Source organism: Rhinichthys klamathensis, unplaced genomic scaffold (genome assembly GCF_029890125.1).
Source record: "Rhinichthys klamathensis goyatoka isolate OS25496 unplaced genomic scaffold, OSU_Roscu_1.1 h1tg000216l_1, whole genome shotgun sequence".
Lineage (NCBI taxonomy): Eukaryota > Metazoa > Chordata > Actinopteri > Cypriniformes > Leuciscidae > Rhinichthys > Rhinichthys klamathensis.
The window spans coordinates 412,558-425,068 of NW_026606741.1; the positions used below are offsets into that span (position 1 = coordinate 412,558).

General features: G+C 37.9%; 1 long non-coding RNA gene across 1 annotated transcript; it reads right to left on the reverse strand.

Moving 5' to 3' along the window:
* Positions 1-5,557: 5,557 nt before the first annotated feature.
* Positions 5,558-7,590, reverse strand: LOC130097337 (uncharacterized). The gene is made up of 5 exons (XR_008808288.1): positions 7,050-7,590; positions 6,751-6,931; positions 6,221-6,387; positions 5,919-6,041; positions 5,558-5,599 (listed from the first exon to the last, which is right to left on the reverse strand). It is a non-coding gene; the product is annotated as an uncharacterized LOC130097337 (long non-coding RNA).
* Positions 7,591-12,511: the final 4,921 nt, after the last annotated feature.

Consider the following 12,511-nt stretch of genomic DNA (forward strand, 5'->3'; position numbering starts at 1 on the left):
ACGGAGGTGAATCAATCAAAGTTAACTTTAGCTGGAAGTAACATTATTCAAGAACCGCTATAACGCCAAAACAATCTGTTACCTTAAATTATATGTTTATCTCTGTAAAGCTGCTTTGAAACAATTCATTGTCAAAAGCGCTATATAAATGAAGATGACTTGACTTGACTTGACTTAAATGAAGCGAAGGAGGTGCCACTCTCAGGTGGGCCTTCATCCCCCACCACAACAGCCAGGGCCATTTGAAATGTAAGTCCGTCTAATTCGATCCAATGGCGGCATCGATTAGAGGTGAAGGTATCACGCAGTGTTCCGTCTTTTCCATGGCAAAGGGATTTTTAATTAAATGCAATACATTTTGTTTTATGTATTAACTCGTTTCATCTGACTCCATAAAATGAAAGTGTTTTTCAATGATATCTGTGCATCTTTAAATATACGTTAATGTTTGACTATTCCTTTTAACTCCAATGAAAATAAAGTCAAAGTCTGTTAGAATAATCAAATATAACAATTTATTATGTCAGGTAAATGTATTATAACAATTCCATAATCAATTGAAAGAAAATCAATGCAAATCATCAAATGTTTTAGGATTAGAGAAATAGATGCAAACCCAACATTTACGAACTACATGAGCTACCTCATGGGCTATCTGAAATACAGAAAAAGCCACGATCCCTTGCTGCATTCCATTAAATAGCCAGAACTTCTTTTCAATGGTAATTTGCATTCAGGTTACACCTTATTTTGGGGGTAGGGGAGAAAGGCCATTTGTCCACCTTTCTTTGTGTGCCAGTTTCTCTAAACTTCTAAAAAACCTTATTACCTTTTGTTTTACTTATTTGGAATGAGACATCTGAACCAGCCACCCTGAGACCTTTAAAATGATACTAAACACAATAATCATTCACATTAAACCATGTATATACTTGTGTGCGTTTTTTAGTGTTACTGACTGAGAGAGAGGAAATGTAAATCAGGTGAGACTGCGTGAGGGGGAGGTCGAATGTTAATTTTCAGCAAGTTCCTTTGTTTCAATAGACCATGTGGTCAAGACAGTTTCTCCAACCAGTTTTCCGGTCTTACAGAAGGAATTTGGGGGCCCCAAGCAAAATGGACATGGAGGCCCCCCAAGTTTAAATATACTGTAAGTTATTATACAGTATGCTGTGAACTACTGTAGTCAGATTTACAGCAATTTTACCGTGGAATAAAATACTGAAGCTTGTTGGATATTTGTTGCCAGTAAGTTACTGTTGATTTTACGTTAAATTTGTTACAGTGTAACTAAAAACACTAATAAAAACAACCCTGTATCACATGAAATACGTTCTGAGGAAACTATTTTGCAAATCGCAATTACGTTACATGCCAACATATAAGCAGTGCTATTACGTTGGTCCTTAACCTAATATAAACAGTGCTATTACGTTGGTCCTTAACCTAATATCTCCAATCTATTGCAGTGCTATTACGTTTGTCCTGAACATAATACATCCAAAGCCGGTTTCTTTTCACACGTAGCAGCTAATGCTGTTCATTTTGTGTTAATTATTTACTCCCTTTCTCTCATTGGGCTACAAAATATTATCTATGCCAGGGCGAGTCAAATGGCGGCACCCAGATCATTTTTATATGGCCATCCAACTGGTTTTTGATGTTTAAAACCCCTCGCAATCTGATATCAAAGTCCCCGCAAAGTTTTTGCGCGTTCAGCGATGAGTTTAGCAACGCACGTGATCATTCAGCGGTGAGTTTAACAACACTCAACTGCAGGTAAAACGGCATTTAGAGGTGAGGTTGACCAAAGCAACCCTCAACTGCAGGCAAAACGACATTAAAAGGTGGGTTTAACAACGCTCTAAGACGCTTGCAAGTAAGCAGTTTTAGCGTTTTCTTGTCATAGGTAGGACACTGCTTTAAGAAGCTGGATAACTTATTTTTATCTGAGTTTTGATTAAAAACTGTTGAGTCAGGACAATACGTTGTGTTTAGAAACTTTAGATTTGTAAGGTGGCCATTTCTTATGACGATAAATCAAATGATAGAAGAAATTATAAAAAATATAGCTTTCTGCACCAAATGTGCAGGCTAGTAAAGTGCCGAAGTTATGACGTCATTTTGTAGGCCAAACGCAGAAGTGAGTTAGCATTTTAGCCCTTTCGGTTCCCTCGCCCTAGAGTCTATGGGGTTTTTTTTAATGGGTTTTTGCTGAATCGCCTGAAATAAGGTCTGTGGTTAAAAAAGCCTCTAAATATTTTCACGTTTTGATCTATGACATAAAACACACCAGTTACAACCTGCTTGTGTTTTTTCAACTGTATTGTGTCTGTTTGTGCTTTTTAAAACTTTACCTAGGCTTCAAAATGTATACTTTTTGGATTAACTTGTAAAGATTATCTTGATAGACAACACGTGTAAGGGTCACAACTCTTTGTTGAACACATATCTTATTTTTTGGACGATTTTCCAAAAGTCTATGGGGAAAATGGATAGCTTTTCGATCGAGGGAACCCATGCGCCGCTAACTTCCGAGTTGTCCTACAAAGTGACGTCATAACTTCGGCACTCTATTCAGAGTGAAGAACGATTAAGCCAGATTTGTTTGTTTTACAGCCTAATTGTTTAAAATCCACTCAAAAACATATAATAAACAACCAAATAAATCCATAATTAACAATTTAGTACAATTTATTTCATAACTACAAAATTGTGGCTCATCACAATTTTTCAATAAGAAATAAAACAATTAATATACAATAATAAGTAATGCTGTCATAAATTATTGACTGATGCATATATATATATATATATATATATATATTTATATATTAAGTTCTGCTGTGGCTTTGTTTGGGAATTTTTTAAATATTAAAATAAATTAGGAAATTACATCTAGCCCATTCTGGCAACACAGATTAAGAGAATACTGGTGTGAAATGTTCAATTCTGGGGGTTTTTTTCTCTCTCTTTTCTTCTTTAGGTCCCTCAAATTTGGCAGCTTCAGAATACGGCAATTTCCCCCTTGACGTACGTGTAGCAAATAGCATTCAATTTTAGACTACTTGCATTTTCATTCAACAGCTTGGATTTAAACCCAAAACTATATTAGTCAATTTGGAGAAAAACTGTTAATTACCTGTTTTTAAAGTGATAATAAAGAATATCTTTCATTTCATGTTAGATGTGAGATTTTGAATTGGCTATTCTTTTAGATCAATTCATGCGACCTATATGCAACGTTTGATTACGTTCTGCAACTTTAGGATATAATTGCATCCAAATATATCCTAAAAATATGATTAGGCCTATTATTCATCATGGGACGACATGACTAGTCAAACCTGTATATTCCATGATACAATTTAAGTCATTTTTCATACATATTTGATCAGCTAATATACAGTATTTAGGACATGAATTTGCAGAGCACACATGCATCCCTGATCCAACCTTTACTGTCATTGGATCCAACTAACGTGTGTGTCAATGAGTTATCAGTGTGTGCGCACTTACTCTTCTTCGTATGTTGATTACAATAGTCCAGACAGCCCTCCGACAAACAGCGTCCCCAGCTGTGTCTACAACCACTGCGCATTTTTTCTGTCACTTTTGTCACTACTAGAATGTTGTGCAGATACAGATTGTCCGAAATAATTACATGACTAAAGTAAACCCACACTGTAAAAATTTTTCCTGTAAAATAACAGTAAAGAGCTGGCAGCAGAGACGCCAGCAGTATACCGTTATTTTTACGGTATTCACACGTAAAATGACTTTACGGTAGTAGTCTGTAAACCAGAAAAACTGTATATTTCTGTATTTCTATAATTTACAGTAAAGAGCTGGCAGCAAAGACGCCAGCAATATACAGTAATTTTACAGTAGTAGTCTGTAAACCAGAATTACAGTATATTTCTGTAGTCACACTGTTAAATGATTTCACAGTCTAATACAGTAAAAAAATAAATGCAGCATATTTCTGTGATTATTTGGAAATTACAATAATATTGTTTAGGTTGTTACTTTAACTTCTCACAGTATACTGTAGACAGGCACAATAGATAATACAATGTCTATAGGTCTGAGAATAATGAAGTTCATTGCAATCAATATTGAATAAATTAATACATTTAGTTAGTTTCTTAAGATATGCATTATTGTGAATATTATGCAAAATAAGCAATACAAACTTCAAAATCAAAAACCTTTATTTCAAAGAGCAATGTCAATATTAACATGAATACAAAAAATGGAAAAAAATGGAAATAAACCCTGTTGGACAACACTGAGAAGAGATTTCTAGTAGCAAACAGAAACAGCCTAGTAGTGTCTGCTTTAGACCATGGCAATTAACTTAAAGACTATTTAAGGAACATTAAAGGAACACTCCAGTTTTTTTGGAAATAGGCTCATTTTCCAACTCCCCCAGAGTTAAACTGTTGAGTTTTACTGTTTTTGAATCCATTCAGCCGATCTCCGGGTCTGGCGGTAGCACTTTTAGCATAGCTTAGCATTGATCATTGAATCTGATTAGACCGTTAGCATCTCTCTCAAAAAAATGACCAAAGAGTTTCGATATTGTTCCTATTTAAAACTTGACTATTCTGTAGTTACATCGTACACTAAGACAGATGGAAAATGAAAAGTTAAGATTCTCTAGGCTGATATGGCTAGGAATCTCTTTCCTGCGTAACAATCAAGGAATTTTGCTGCCATACCATGGGTGAGCAGGCACAATGATATTACGCAGCGCCTGAAAATAGTCCCCAGCTATAACTTCCAACGTGACCGGCACTAAGTTTCAATCGTGGCGTAATATCATTGCACCTATGGTACTGCAGCAAAGTTCCTTGATTGTTACGCAGGAAAGAGATTATAGTTCCTAGCCATATCGCCCTAGGAAATCGCAACTTTCCATTTTCCGTCGGTCTTAGTACACAATGTAATTACAGAAGAGTCAAGTTTTAAATAGGAAAAATATCGAAACTCTTTGGTCATTTTTTTGAGAGAGATGCTAACGGTCTAATCAGATTCAATGATAAATGCTAAGCTATGCTAAAAGTGCTACCGCCAAACCCGGAGATCGGCTGAATGGATTCAAAAACGGTAAAACTCAACTGATTAACTCTAGGGGAGTTGGAAAATGAGCCTATTTCCAAAAAAAGTGGAGTGTTCCTTTAATACCTTTTTGATTACATGAGTAAAAATATTCAGCATCCAAGCATCTTTGGCACTTTTTTGGGGGGGAATCCCACAGGCACATGTTTTTCCTCTTAAAATAGTCCTCTGAGTTAGATTAAAATTTCCTCAAAAGTCAATTTAAAGATTTACATATGTAATCTGCAATGTATTCTCTGCTGTCTGTAAAAATATATACTTACATTATAACATTTTGAACATGCGCAGAATTGGCAACATTTCGAAAACAAACTTAAGAACATTTTGAAAATGTACATTAAGGCCATTTGAAACCATTATAGTACAGTAGAACATTGTGACAATATGCATCATATGCAATGCATACATAAAAACATTTAGGGATGAAACTGTAAGGTAGGCACCTGTGCCACTGCGAGCTAGACTTGCAGGTTAACTCTTACAATTGTCCTGTGAGGTAGGCTTGTATTTTTACCTCTTAAAAGGGTCCTGGTGAGGTAGGTTTGTATTTTTACCTCTTAAAAGGGTCCTGGTGAGGTAGGCTTGTGTTTTTACCTCTTAAAAGGGTCCTGGTGAGGTAGGTTTGTATTTTTACCTCTTAAAAGGGTCCTGGTGAGGTAGGCTTGTGTTTTTACCTCTTAAAAGGGTCCTGGTGAGGTAGGCTTGTGTTTTTACCTCTTAAAAGGGTCCTGGTGAGGCAGGCTTGTGTTTTTACCTCTTAAAAGGGTCCTGGTGAGGTAGGCTTGTGTTTTTACCTCTTAAAATAGTCCTGTGAGGTAGGCGTGTGTTTATACGTCTTAGTACTTGTGGATCCAGGAGAGATGACCATCACTTTGGTAGCTGCAGCTCCTCTCTGCAGCATTATTCCAGTGTTGCCACTGTCAAACAACAACAAACAATCATTATCATAATAATAAATAAACTGTACTATCAGGAATGTACAGTATCCTGATACACTGCAAGATAATGTTTATAAAGTAATAATATCAGTTATCTTGTGGCTTAATGTGGCAATGCCAGACTGTCAAAACAAAGAGAGTGAGATTAAAGAGCTCACCGATCTATATGAAGTTCCATTCAAAGTCAAGGAGATTCTTCAGTAGCATGGCGACGTGTGTATTGACTGCAGAATACTTCTTCTGGACGATCACACCTTTCTTCTTGGAGACAACCTTGCCCCTTTTGGCCTTGGTCCCTCTCTCTGGATTTATACCAATGAAGCGCCTAAAATCAAAATAGTCTAAGATCAGAGTGGGGTTGCAACAACATACTGTTTTGTGTACATTAAATTAAATGCAATGTATTGGGGTTTTTTTGTCTTTCTTCAATGCACAAATAGAGTGGACTTGAATTACGTATAGAAGTGACATCAAATGGAATTATGATAAAGCCTATAGTACAACAAAATACCCTCTGTGTGTGTGTGTGTGTGTGTGTTGTGGCTTGAAATGTACAGTACTAATACCATTTTATGCGTGTTGTGGTTTGAAATGTACAGTACTAATACCATTTTATGCAAACAATACAAACACATTAATTTAATTGTATATATCCATATAATGATGACAAGGAATGAAGGGGTTTTACCTCTGAATGAATTCAAGAGTGCAGGCTGCCTCATCTTGATATTGAAGGTTGAATATGTAGTAGATTGCGAACACAGCAGCAAGTCCTGTTGCAAATGTTGGTGTGATGCCCTCAGAGATTACACGGCCCTCTAAGGTGATCATCCAACCTTTAATTGTGACTTGCCCTGTTGCACCTGAAACTTCAAGTCATAGCAACATGAGAATGCATGTTACCTTGTATAAACATTTGTAAACTCCAGATGAATGGCCGCTATGATATATAATGTGTCTATCAATTAATCTAAATGAAATGTATACCAGGCAGTATCAGGCGAGGACTTGCAGGAAGACTGAGAGTTGTCTCAACATCAGCTGCAGTGGCAGCAACCTTTAGGGAACAAATGAATTATGCTTACCATAATAAGATTTTTAAGAAGAAAAATTATAATAAGGTCAATAATTAGTAAACACTAGGTGAGAATAACCTAGAGGCAAATGAGATAGGCTTCTGAAGTACCTACAGTCAAACTGCTAAATAGATTTGGCATTCAAAATTTAAAGGGTAACAATTTTATTTTTTACAGGTCTTGGGGAGTTCTACTGTAAATGTCTAAAAAGTAGTATAAACCCTTTTGTGGTTCCAGAGGAAACTGCACATAATCTGATAAATTGCCTCAAGTGATGTCACTCAGTGGTCAAGTTGCATTGTGGATAATCTAGGCACCAGCTTTTGAAAAGGAAGAAGAATATTTGGAATTAAAAATGTAATATTTCTGTTTCTGCTGTATTGATTTGATCATTTGCTTTTAAAACGTTCAACAGTGTCATAGTAGGGCAAAGAAGACAAGTGAAATACTTTTTAAAACCTTGCACCTACTTTACCCATAATGCAATTTAGCAACTGTGTGACAACATTGAGGTAATTTATCAGCTTACATGCAGCTTCCTCTGAGCCACAAAATAATATACACTCACTACTGTTTTCACATAATGTAGTAGTACTCCCCAAAACTAGTACACAAATTAGGTGTCTGGACACTTAAGACTGGTGGAGTCACCCTTTAAAACACAGGGTTAGAAAGAAAAAATAAAACTTACATCTGTAAGAAGGATCAGCCCGGTTAGGTCCTCTCCAAAGTGTGCCATGAGCAGCTGAACAACACGAAGTGCCATCTCATTATCTTCACCATTAGAGAGGATATCCTTGACATCTTTGTTGGTAGGTTTTCCCCTGAAGTATTCTGTGATGGCTCTTCCACATTCCTCCATACTGAGTTCCAAGCTACGAAGCACATTGATGTCTGTGAGCAACTCAAAATGTGCGTATATATACCTTGGCGTGAAAAGAAAAGGCCATTTGCTTTTCACATCTTCAATGTCAGGTGGTGGAAGTGTATTTATATGGCGACGTTGTAGAGAGAATGTGAGCTCCATTAGATTTTTAACTTCTGCTCTTTCTGCTCCACCTGCACCCTCATGTCTAAAAATCTCCTCCAGTCTCTGGCGGTGCTGCTTCACAGTGTCATCAGTTTCTTCTGGGGGTAGCTCTGGCTGAAATCGTGTACATCCATATGTGTCAGTTGGACCCCTCTTGCCTGTGGAGGATCGGTGGCATGAGAAGCTTCCGTCACGGTTCACATTCTCAATGCGGTTTTTCACTTGAATCAAAAGTGATGTATAACCTCCACACAGAAGTGACCCATCTGGTGCAATATCAGCAAAACTCTTTGGATACTGCCTGATGATATTTCGAACCACAGTTAGGCACTGTGCGCGAGTGGGGTTAGCTTCATACCTTCTCATTTCATCCGCGAGTACTCGTACCATCTGGCGTCGCTCCACTGGTTTAGGTCTCTTGCCATCTGCAATTGCAGAACGAATTTCCTGTGGCATTTGTTCCCAAGGGACCTGGAATGTTTCTGGCCATGTTTTCAGTATCTGAGATGTGGAAGGTCTGTTGCTTGGCTCGCTGTTTCTTGTCTGGCTTGAACATGATGAAATGGCCGACAGCTGTGATGAGCTAGAATTAGGCGGAGTGCATAATGTTGGTGATGAAGACCCAGACATCGATCGATCACTACTCGTCAGTGGTGATGAAGTTGGAATGACTTGAAGATCCAATGTAACTGTCTCGGTTTCTAAAAAACAAACAAAAAAAAAGAATTAGGGCACATAACATATAAGCTATATCAGAGTCACTGCAGAGATTTGGCCAAAAGTCTACTTAACTCTCCTTATTAGGCATATTTGAAAAGTTTAAAAGTGCATTATGTAGATTTAGAACAAAGAAATTCCACAACTGCGTAAACAAGAGAATTTGACAAGAGAATGCCACACTAAATTAACCATACATTACCTAATTTGAATGCATCCAGGAGTTTTCTGCGCTGGATAACAGGTAACAGATCAGCAATGTCTTCCTGTTGTACATATTTTAAGTCTTCTTTTGACTCCAAGCCGGAGCTCTGAAGTTTCGATACTATTTGCAACTGGGTCTCTTCAGACAGATTTGGCAAGGTCTTGCAGATTATCTCTTTGATCTCTTCACTCATGTTCGCCATCATTCTGGACTAGAGGGAAAGAATGGTGAAGAATGATCAGTGGTGTACCATGGAAAGTGTACTCAGGCAAGGGATAGTAATCTAGCAGATTCTCCTGATTAATACAACAGTAGCTTCTCTGCATCAGTGTGAGGCTGTAAACACCCATGTCAGGCATGATACTTTTCAGCAATAAAATATACTGCTGAATCCTTATGAACGAGAATCACTTTGATTTTTCCAGTTACAAGCCCCTCATCATCATCATCAATCACAATGAGCATGTTCTTTTTGTATTTTGTCCCCTTCACAGTCACTTCATTGGCTATCAGAGTGTTTGTGGACTCAAAATTGTGATGTGCAACTGCTTCTATGATTACATCATTGTAGTCATCTGAGAAAAACTGTGTGCCCCTCTCCACTGAAACACCTGGAGGGAAGAAGGTGCCAGCACTCAGAAAGGCCTGCAGAAGCTGATGTCTCTCTGCAAGAGTAGAACATGGATTCTTAAAGTTGCGCAATTTTCTCATACACTGTTTAAAATAGGTGTGTTTGCTCTCGAATCTTAAAGTCCATAGGCGAATAAGTGGCCCAAAGTGGATAATGAGCTCAGGATAATGACTGACATAATGATGTTTGGGCTTCAGTGGGTTGTCAGGAAAGGTTTGTATTCGGCAATGCAAATATTCTTCAATCAGAACTCTTAGGTAGGCTATCTGGCCATTTGAAATTGCAGGTGCACAAATGAGGTCCACAACTTCTCTAAGTTGCAAAACCAACTGCCATACTTTGTTGTCACCTGGGTTTTTTACTTTGTCTCCGATCAAAACGGGCAACATTCTCAGCAAACACCAATTCTGCACAGCATGTCCCCCAAGTTTTACACCCTCTGGATTAACCTCACACGGTTTGTCATTAGCATCCCTACCGAGATACTTGAACTGATTTATTCGTCGATTCAACTCAAGATAGTTAAACATTTTATCCACCTTAACAAGATGGTTAATGTACAGTGCCAGATCAGAGGATACAATACCTTCAAAAAGATCGTGGCCAAGACATGGAGGCAACCCTGGCTGACATACATGGAAGTATTTGAGCGTATTGAACACAGAGTCAAATTTAACACCTCCACTAGATGTAGACTGTCCTTCACTGCTCTGAACATGACCACTGTATGACTGCACTGTGCGTTTTGTGCCCTGGATAAGAGGATCTGCATGGAATGCTTCTCTGCTGATATCACAATATCTGCAGAAGTGTGAACTCCTGCTGAAGTTCTCCACAAAGCCTCCTATGTTATGTGAGCCTAGGTTGTCGCCTGCAATGGCACACAAAGTTCCCTTGTAGACCTTTCCATCAGACAGGGTAACACCATTGAGCTCAAGATCTTTAAGGTCATTGACGAGGGTGCCCATAACCAAGTCTTGACCAAAATACTTAAAATCGTGTTCTTTACAGAGAAGAACAAGTTGCATTTGATCAGTGCTGGATCTGTTGTGTGGCATTAAATCTGCAAGAGTTAGATACACTGCAAGTATCTTGTGTTTTTTCTTTCCAGATCCCAGTGGGTTTACCACTTCAAATGCATCCTGATACAGGATCAAGCTCAGTGATGAGCTCTCCGTCTGGAAGAGAACATTCTCAGCCATATTTTTGCCATCCCACACATCCTTAAGAATATCCTTAGAACCAATACTGGAGTGTACTTGCTTATATTGTTCCTGCACTGATTTGCAATGGAATAGAGAATCAATTGTCTGTTTAATAGGAACATACTGGGCAAAACACTCTTTGCCTGCCTCATTCTGACCTAGACAGATCTGAACTGGCTCAACATAGTTGAAGCTGTTCTTGAAAACTGTTTTTCTTTTCTGATCAGTTTTCAGTGGCTGAGTGTTGCAGGTCCTAAAGAGATCCTCAGTTTTAATGACTTCAATCACATTGTTTGTGTCAGGTTCAGAAATCCCAAGTGTAACCAACTTCTCTTTTAGTTTGAAAAGCAAATGTGACTGACTTATATCATGTACTTCCTGAAAATCTTCAATAATTGTTTGGATGACAGAGGATGGAAGCAAACACTTTGCTTGCAATTTCAAATAAAAAAGGGCTAAATTTTTAAAGAACTGTGATTCATCAGCAATTTCTGGGTAAATCTCTTGTTCATCATCTGCATCACTAGGAGGCTCAATCTGCATATCAGACTGATCTTGTTCACTCTCATGGGAAACACCAGGATTCACAACGGACTCAACCAAATTTTCCTCAGCACCATTTTTATGTTTCCGACTCATGTGTGATGTGAATGTTGATAAAACTGTAAAGCTCTTGCTACAGTGTCTATAAGGACAAGCAACTGTTTTCCCCTCTCTAATGTGTGTTTTCAAATGAGAGTAAAATGCAGTCAAAGTCTCACACCTTGCACTGCAGATATTAACATGACATGTTAGTTCAACACCAGACAAAGTAGGCCTAACTACACGTTTGTTATGTCTGTAAGTGTGACACTTAAACGTTGAAAAGTTTTTAAAATTCTGACTGCAATCTGGCAAAACACACTTAAAAGTTAAATTAGGTGTATTTTTATGAATTCTCATGTGCCTTACGTATGTTACTATTGTGGCACAGTTATGACAACAGATCTGACATGGGAACATTTTGTTACTGCCTGATTAGTCTTGATTACGGCTGGCTGCTTTTTAGTGACACCGTATCAGTCTTCACGGAGAAATGTTTAATCTTAACCGAGTTGCAATGTTAAGATTGTGAAAGAAAAGCCACAGATGATGCTAAACGGTTTGAGAAAGCTAAAACAGTTGGGAGATGTAGTCTGTGTGGAGACACGCAGCAACAGATAAACCAAATGCATTCACAAAGAGTCCAGAAAGGCAATATTTTCACATTAATTTTCCGTTTAAACAGAAAAATGCAAAGCCTTGAGGATTCAAGTGTCTCTCTTTAACCGATCTAGCTTAATTTTCTTATTAGATGTTTGTAAAACACACTAGGCTACATTAAAAGTCGACACAAAATAAATCTCACCAAAACCATCTCGGTTATAGCCGATGTTCCAATAATCGTATGGTCTGGTTGAAATAAATCCTTAATCACCGGGCATCAATTTAGGCTAATTATTCCAGTACAATGATATTTTCCTGCTGCCTCCATCTGCCGATTGCCTCTTACCGATTAACAAGTGTTGTTCCTCGGATGCAAACGTTCGGCTAATGTTACCAAAAT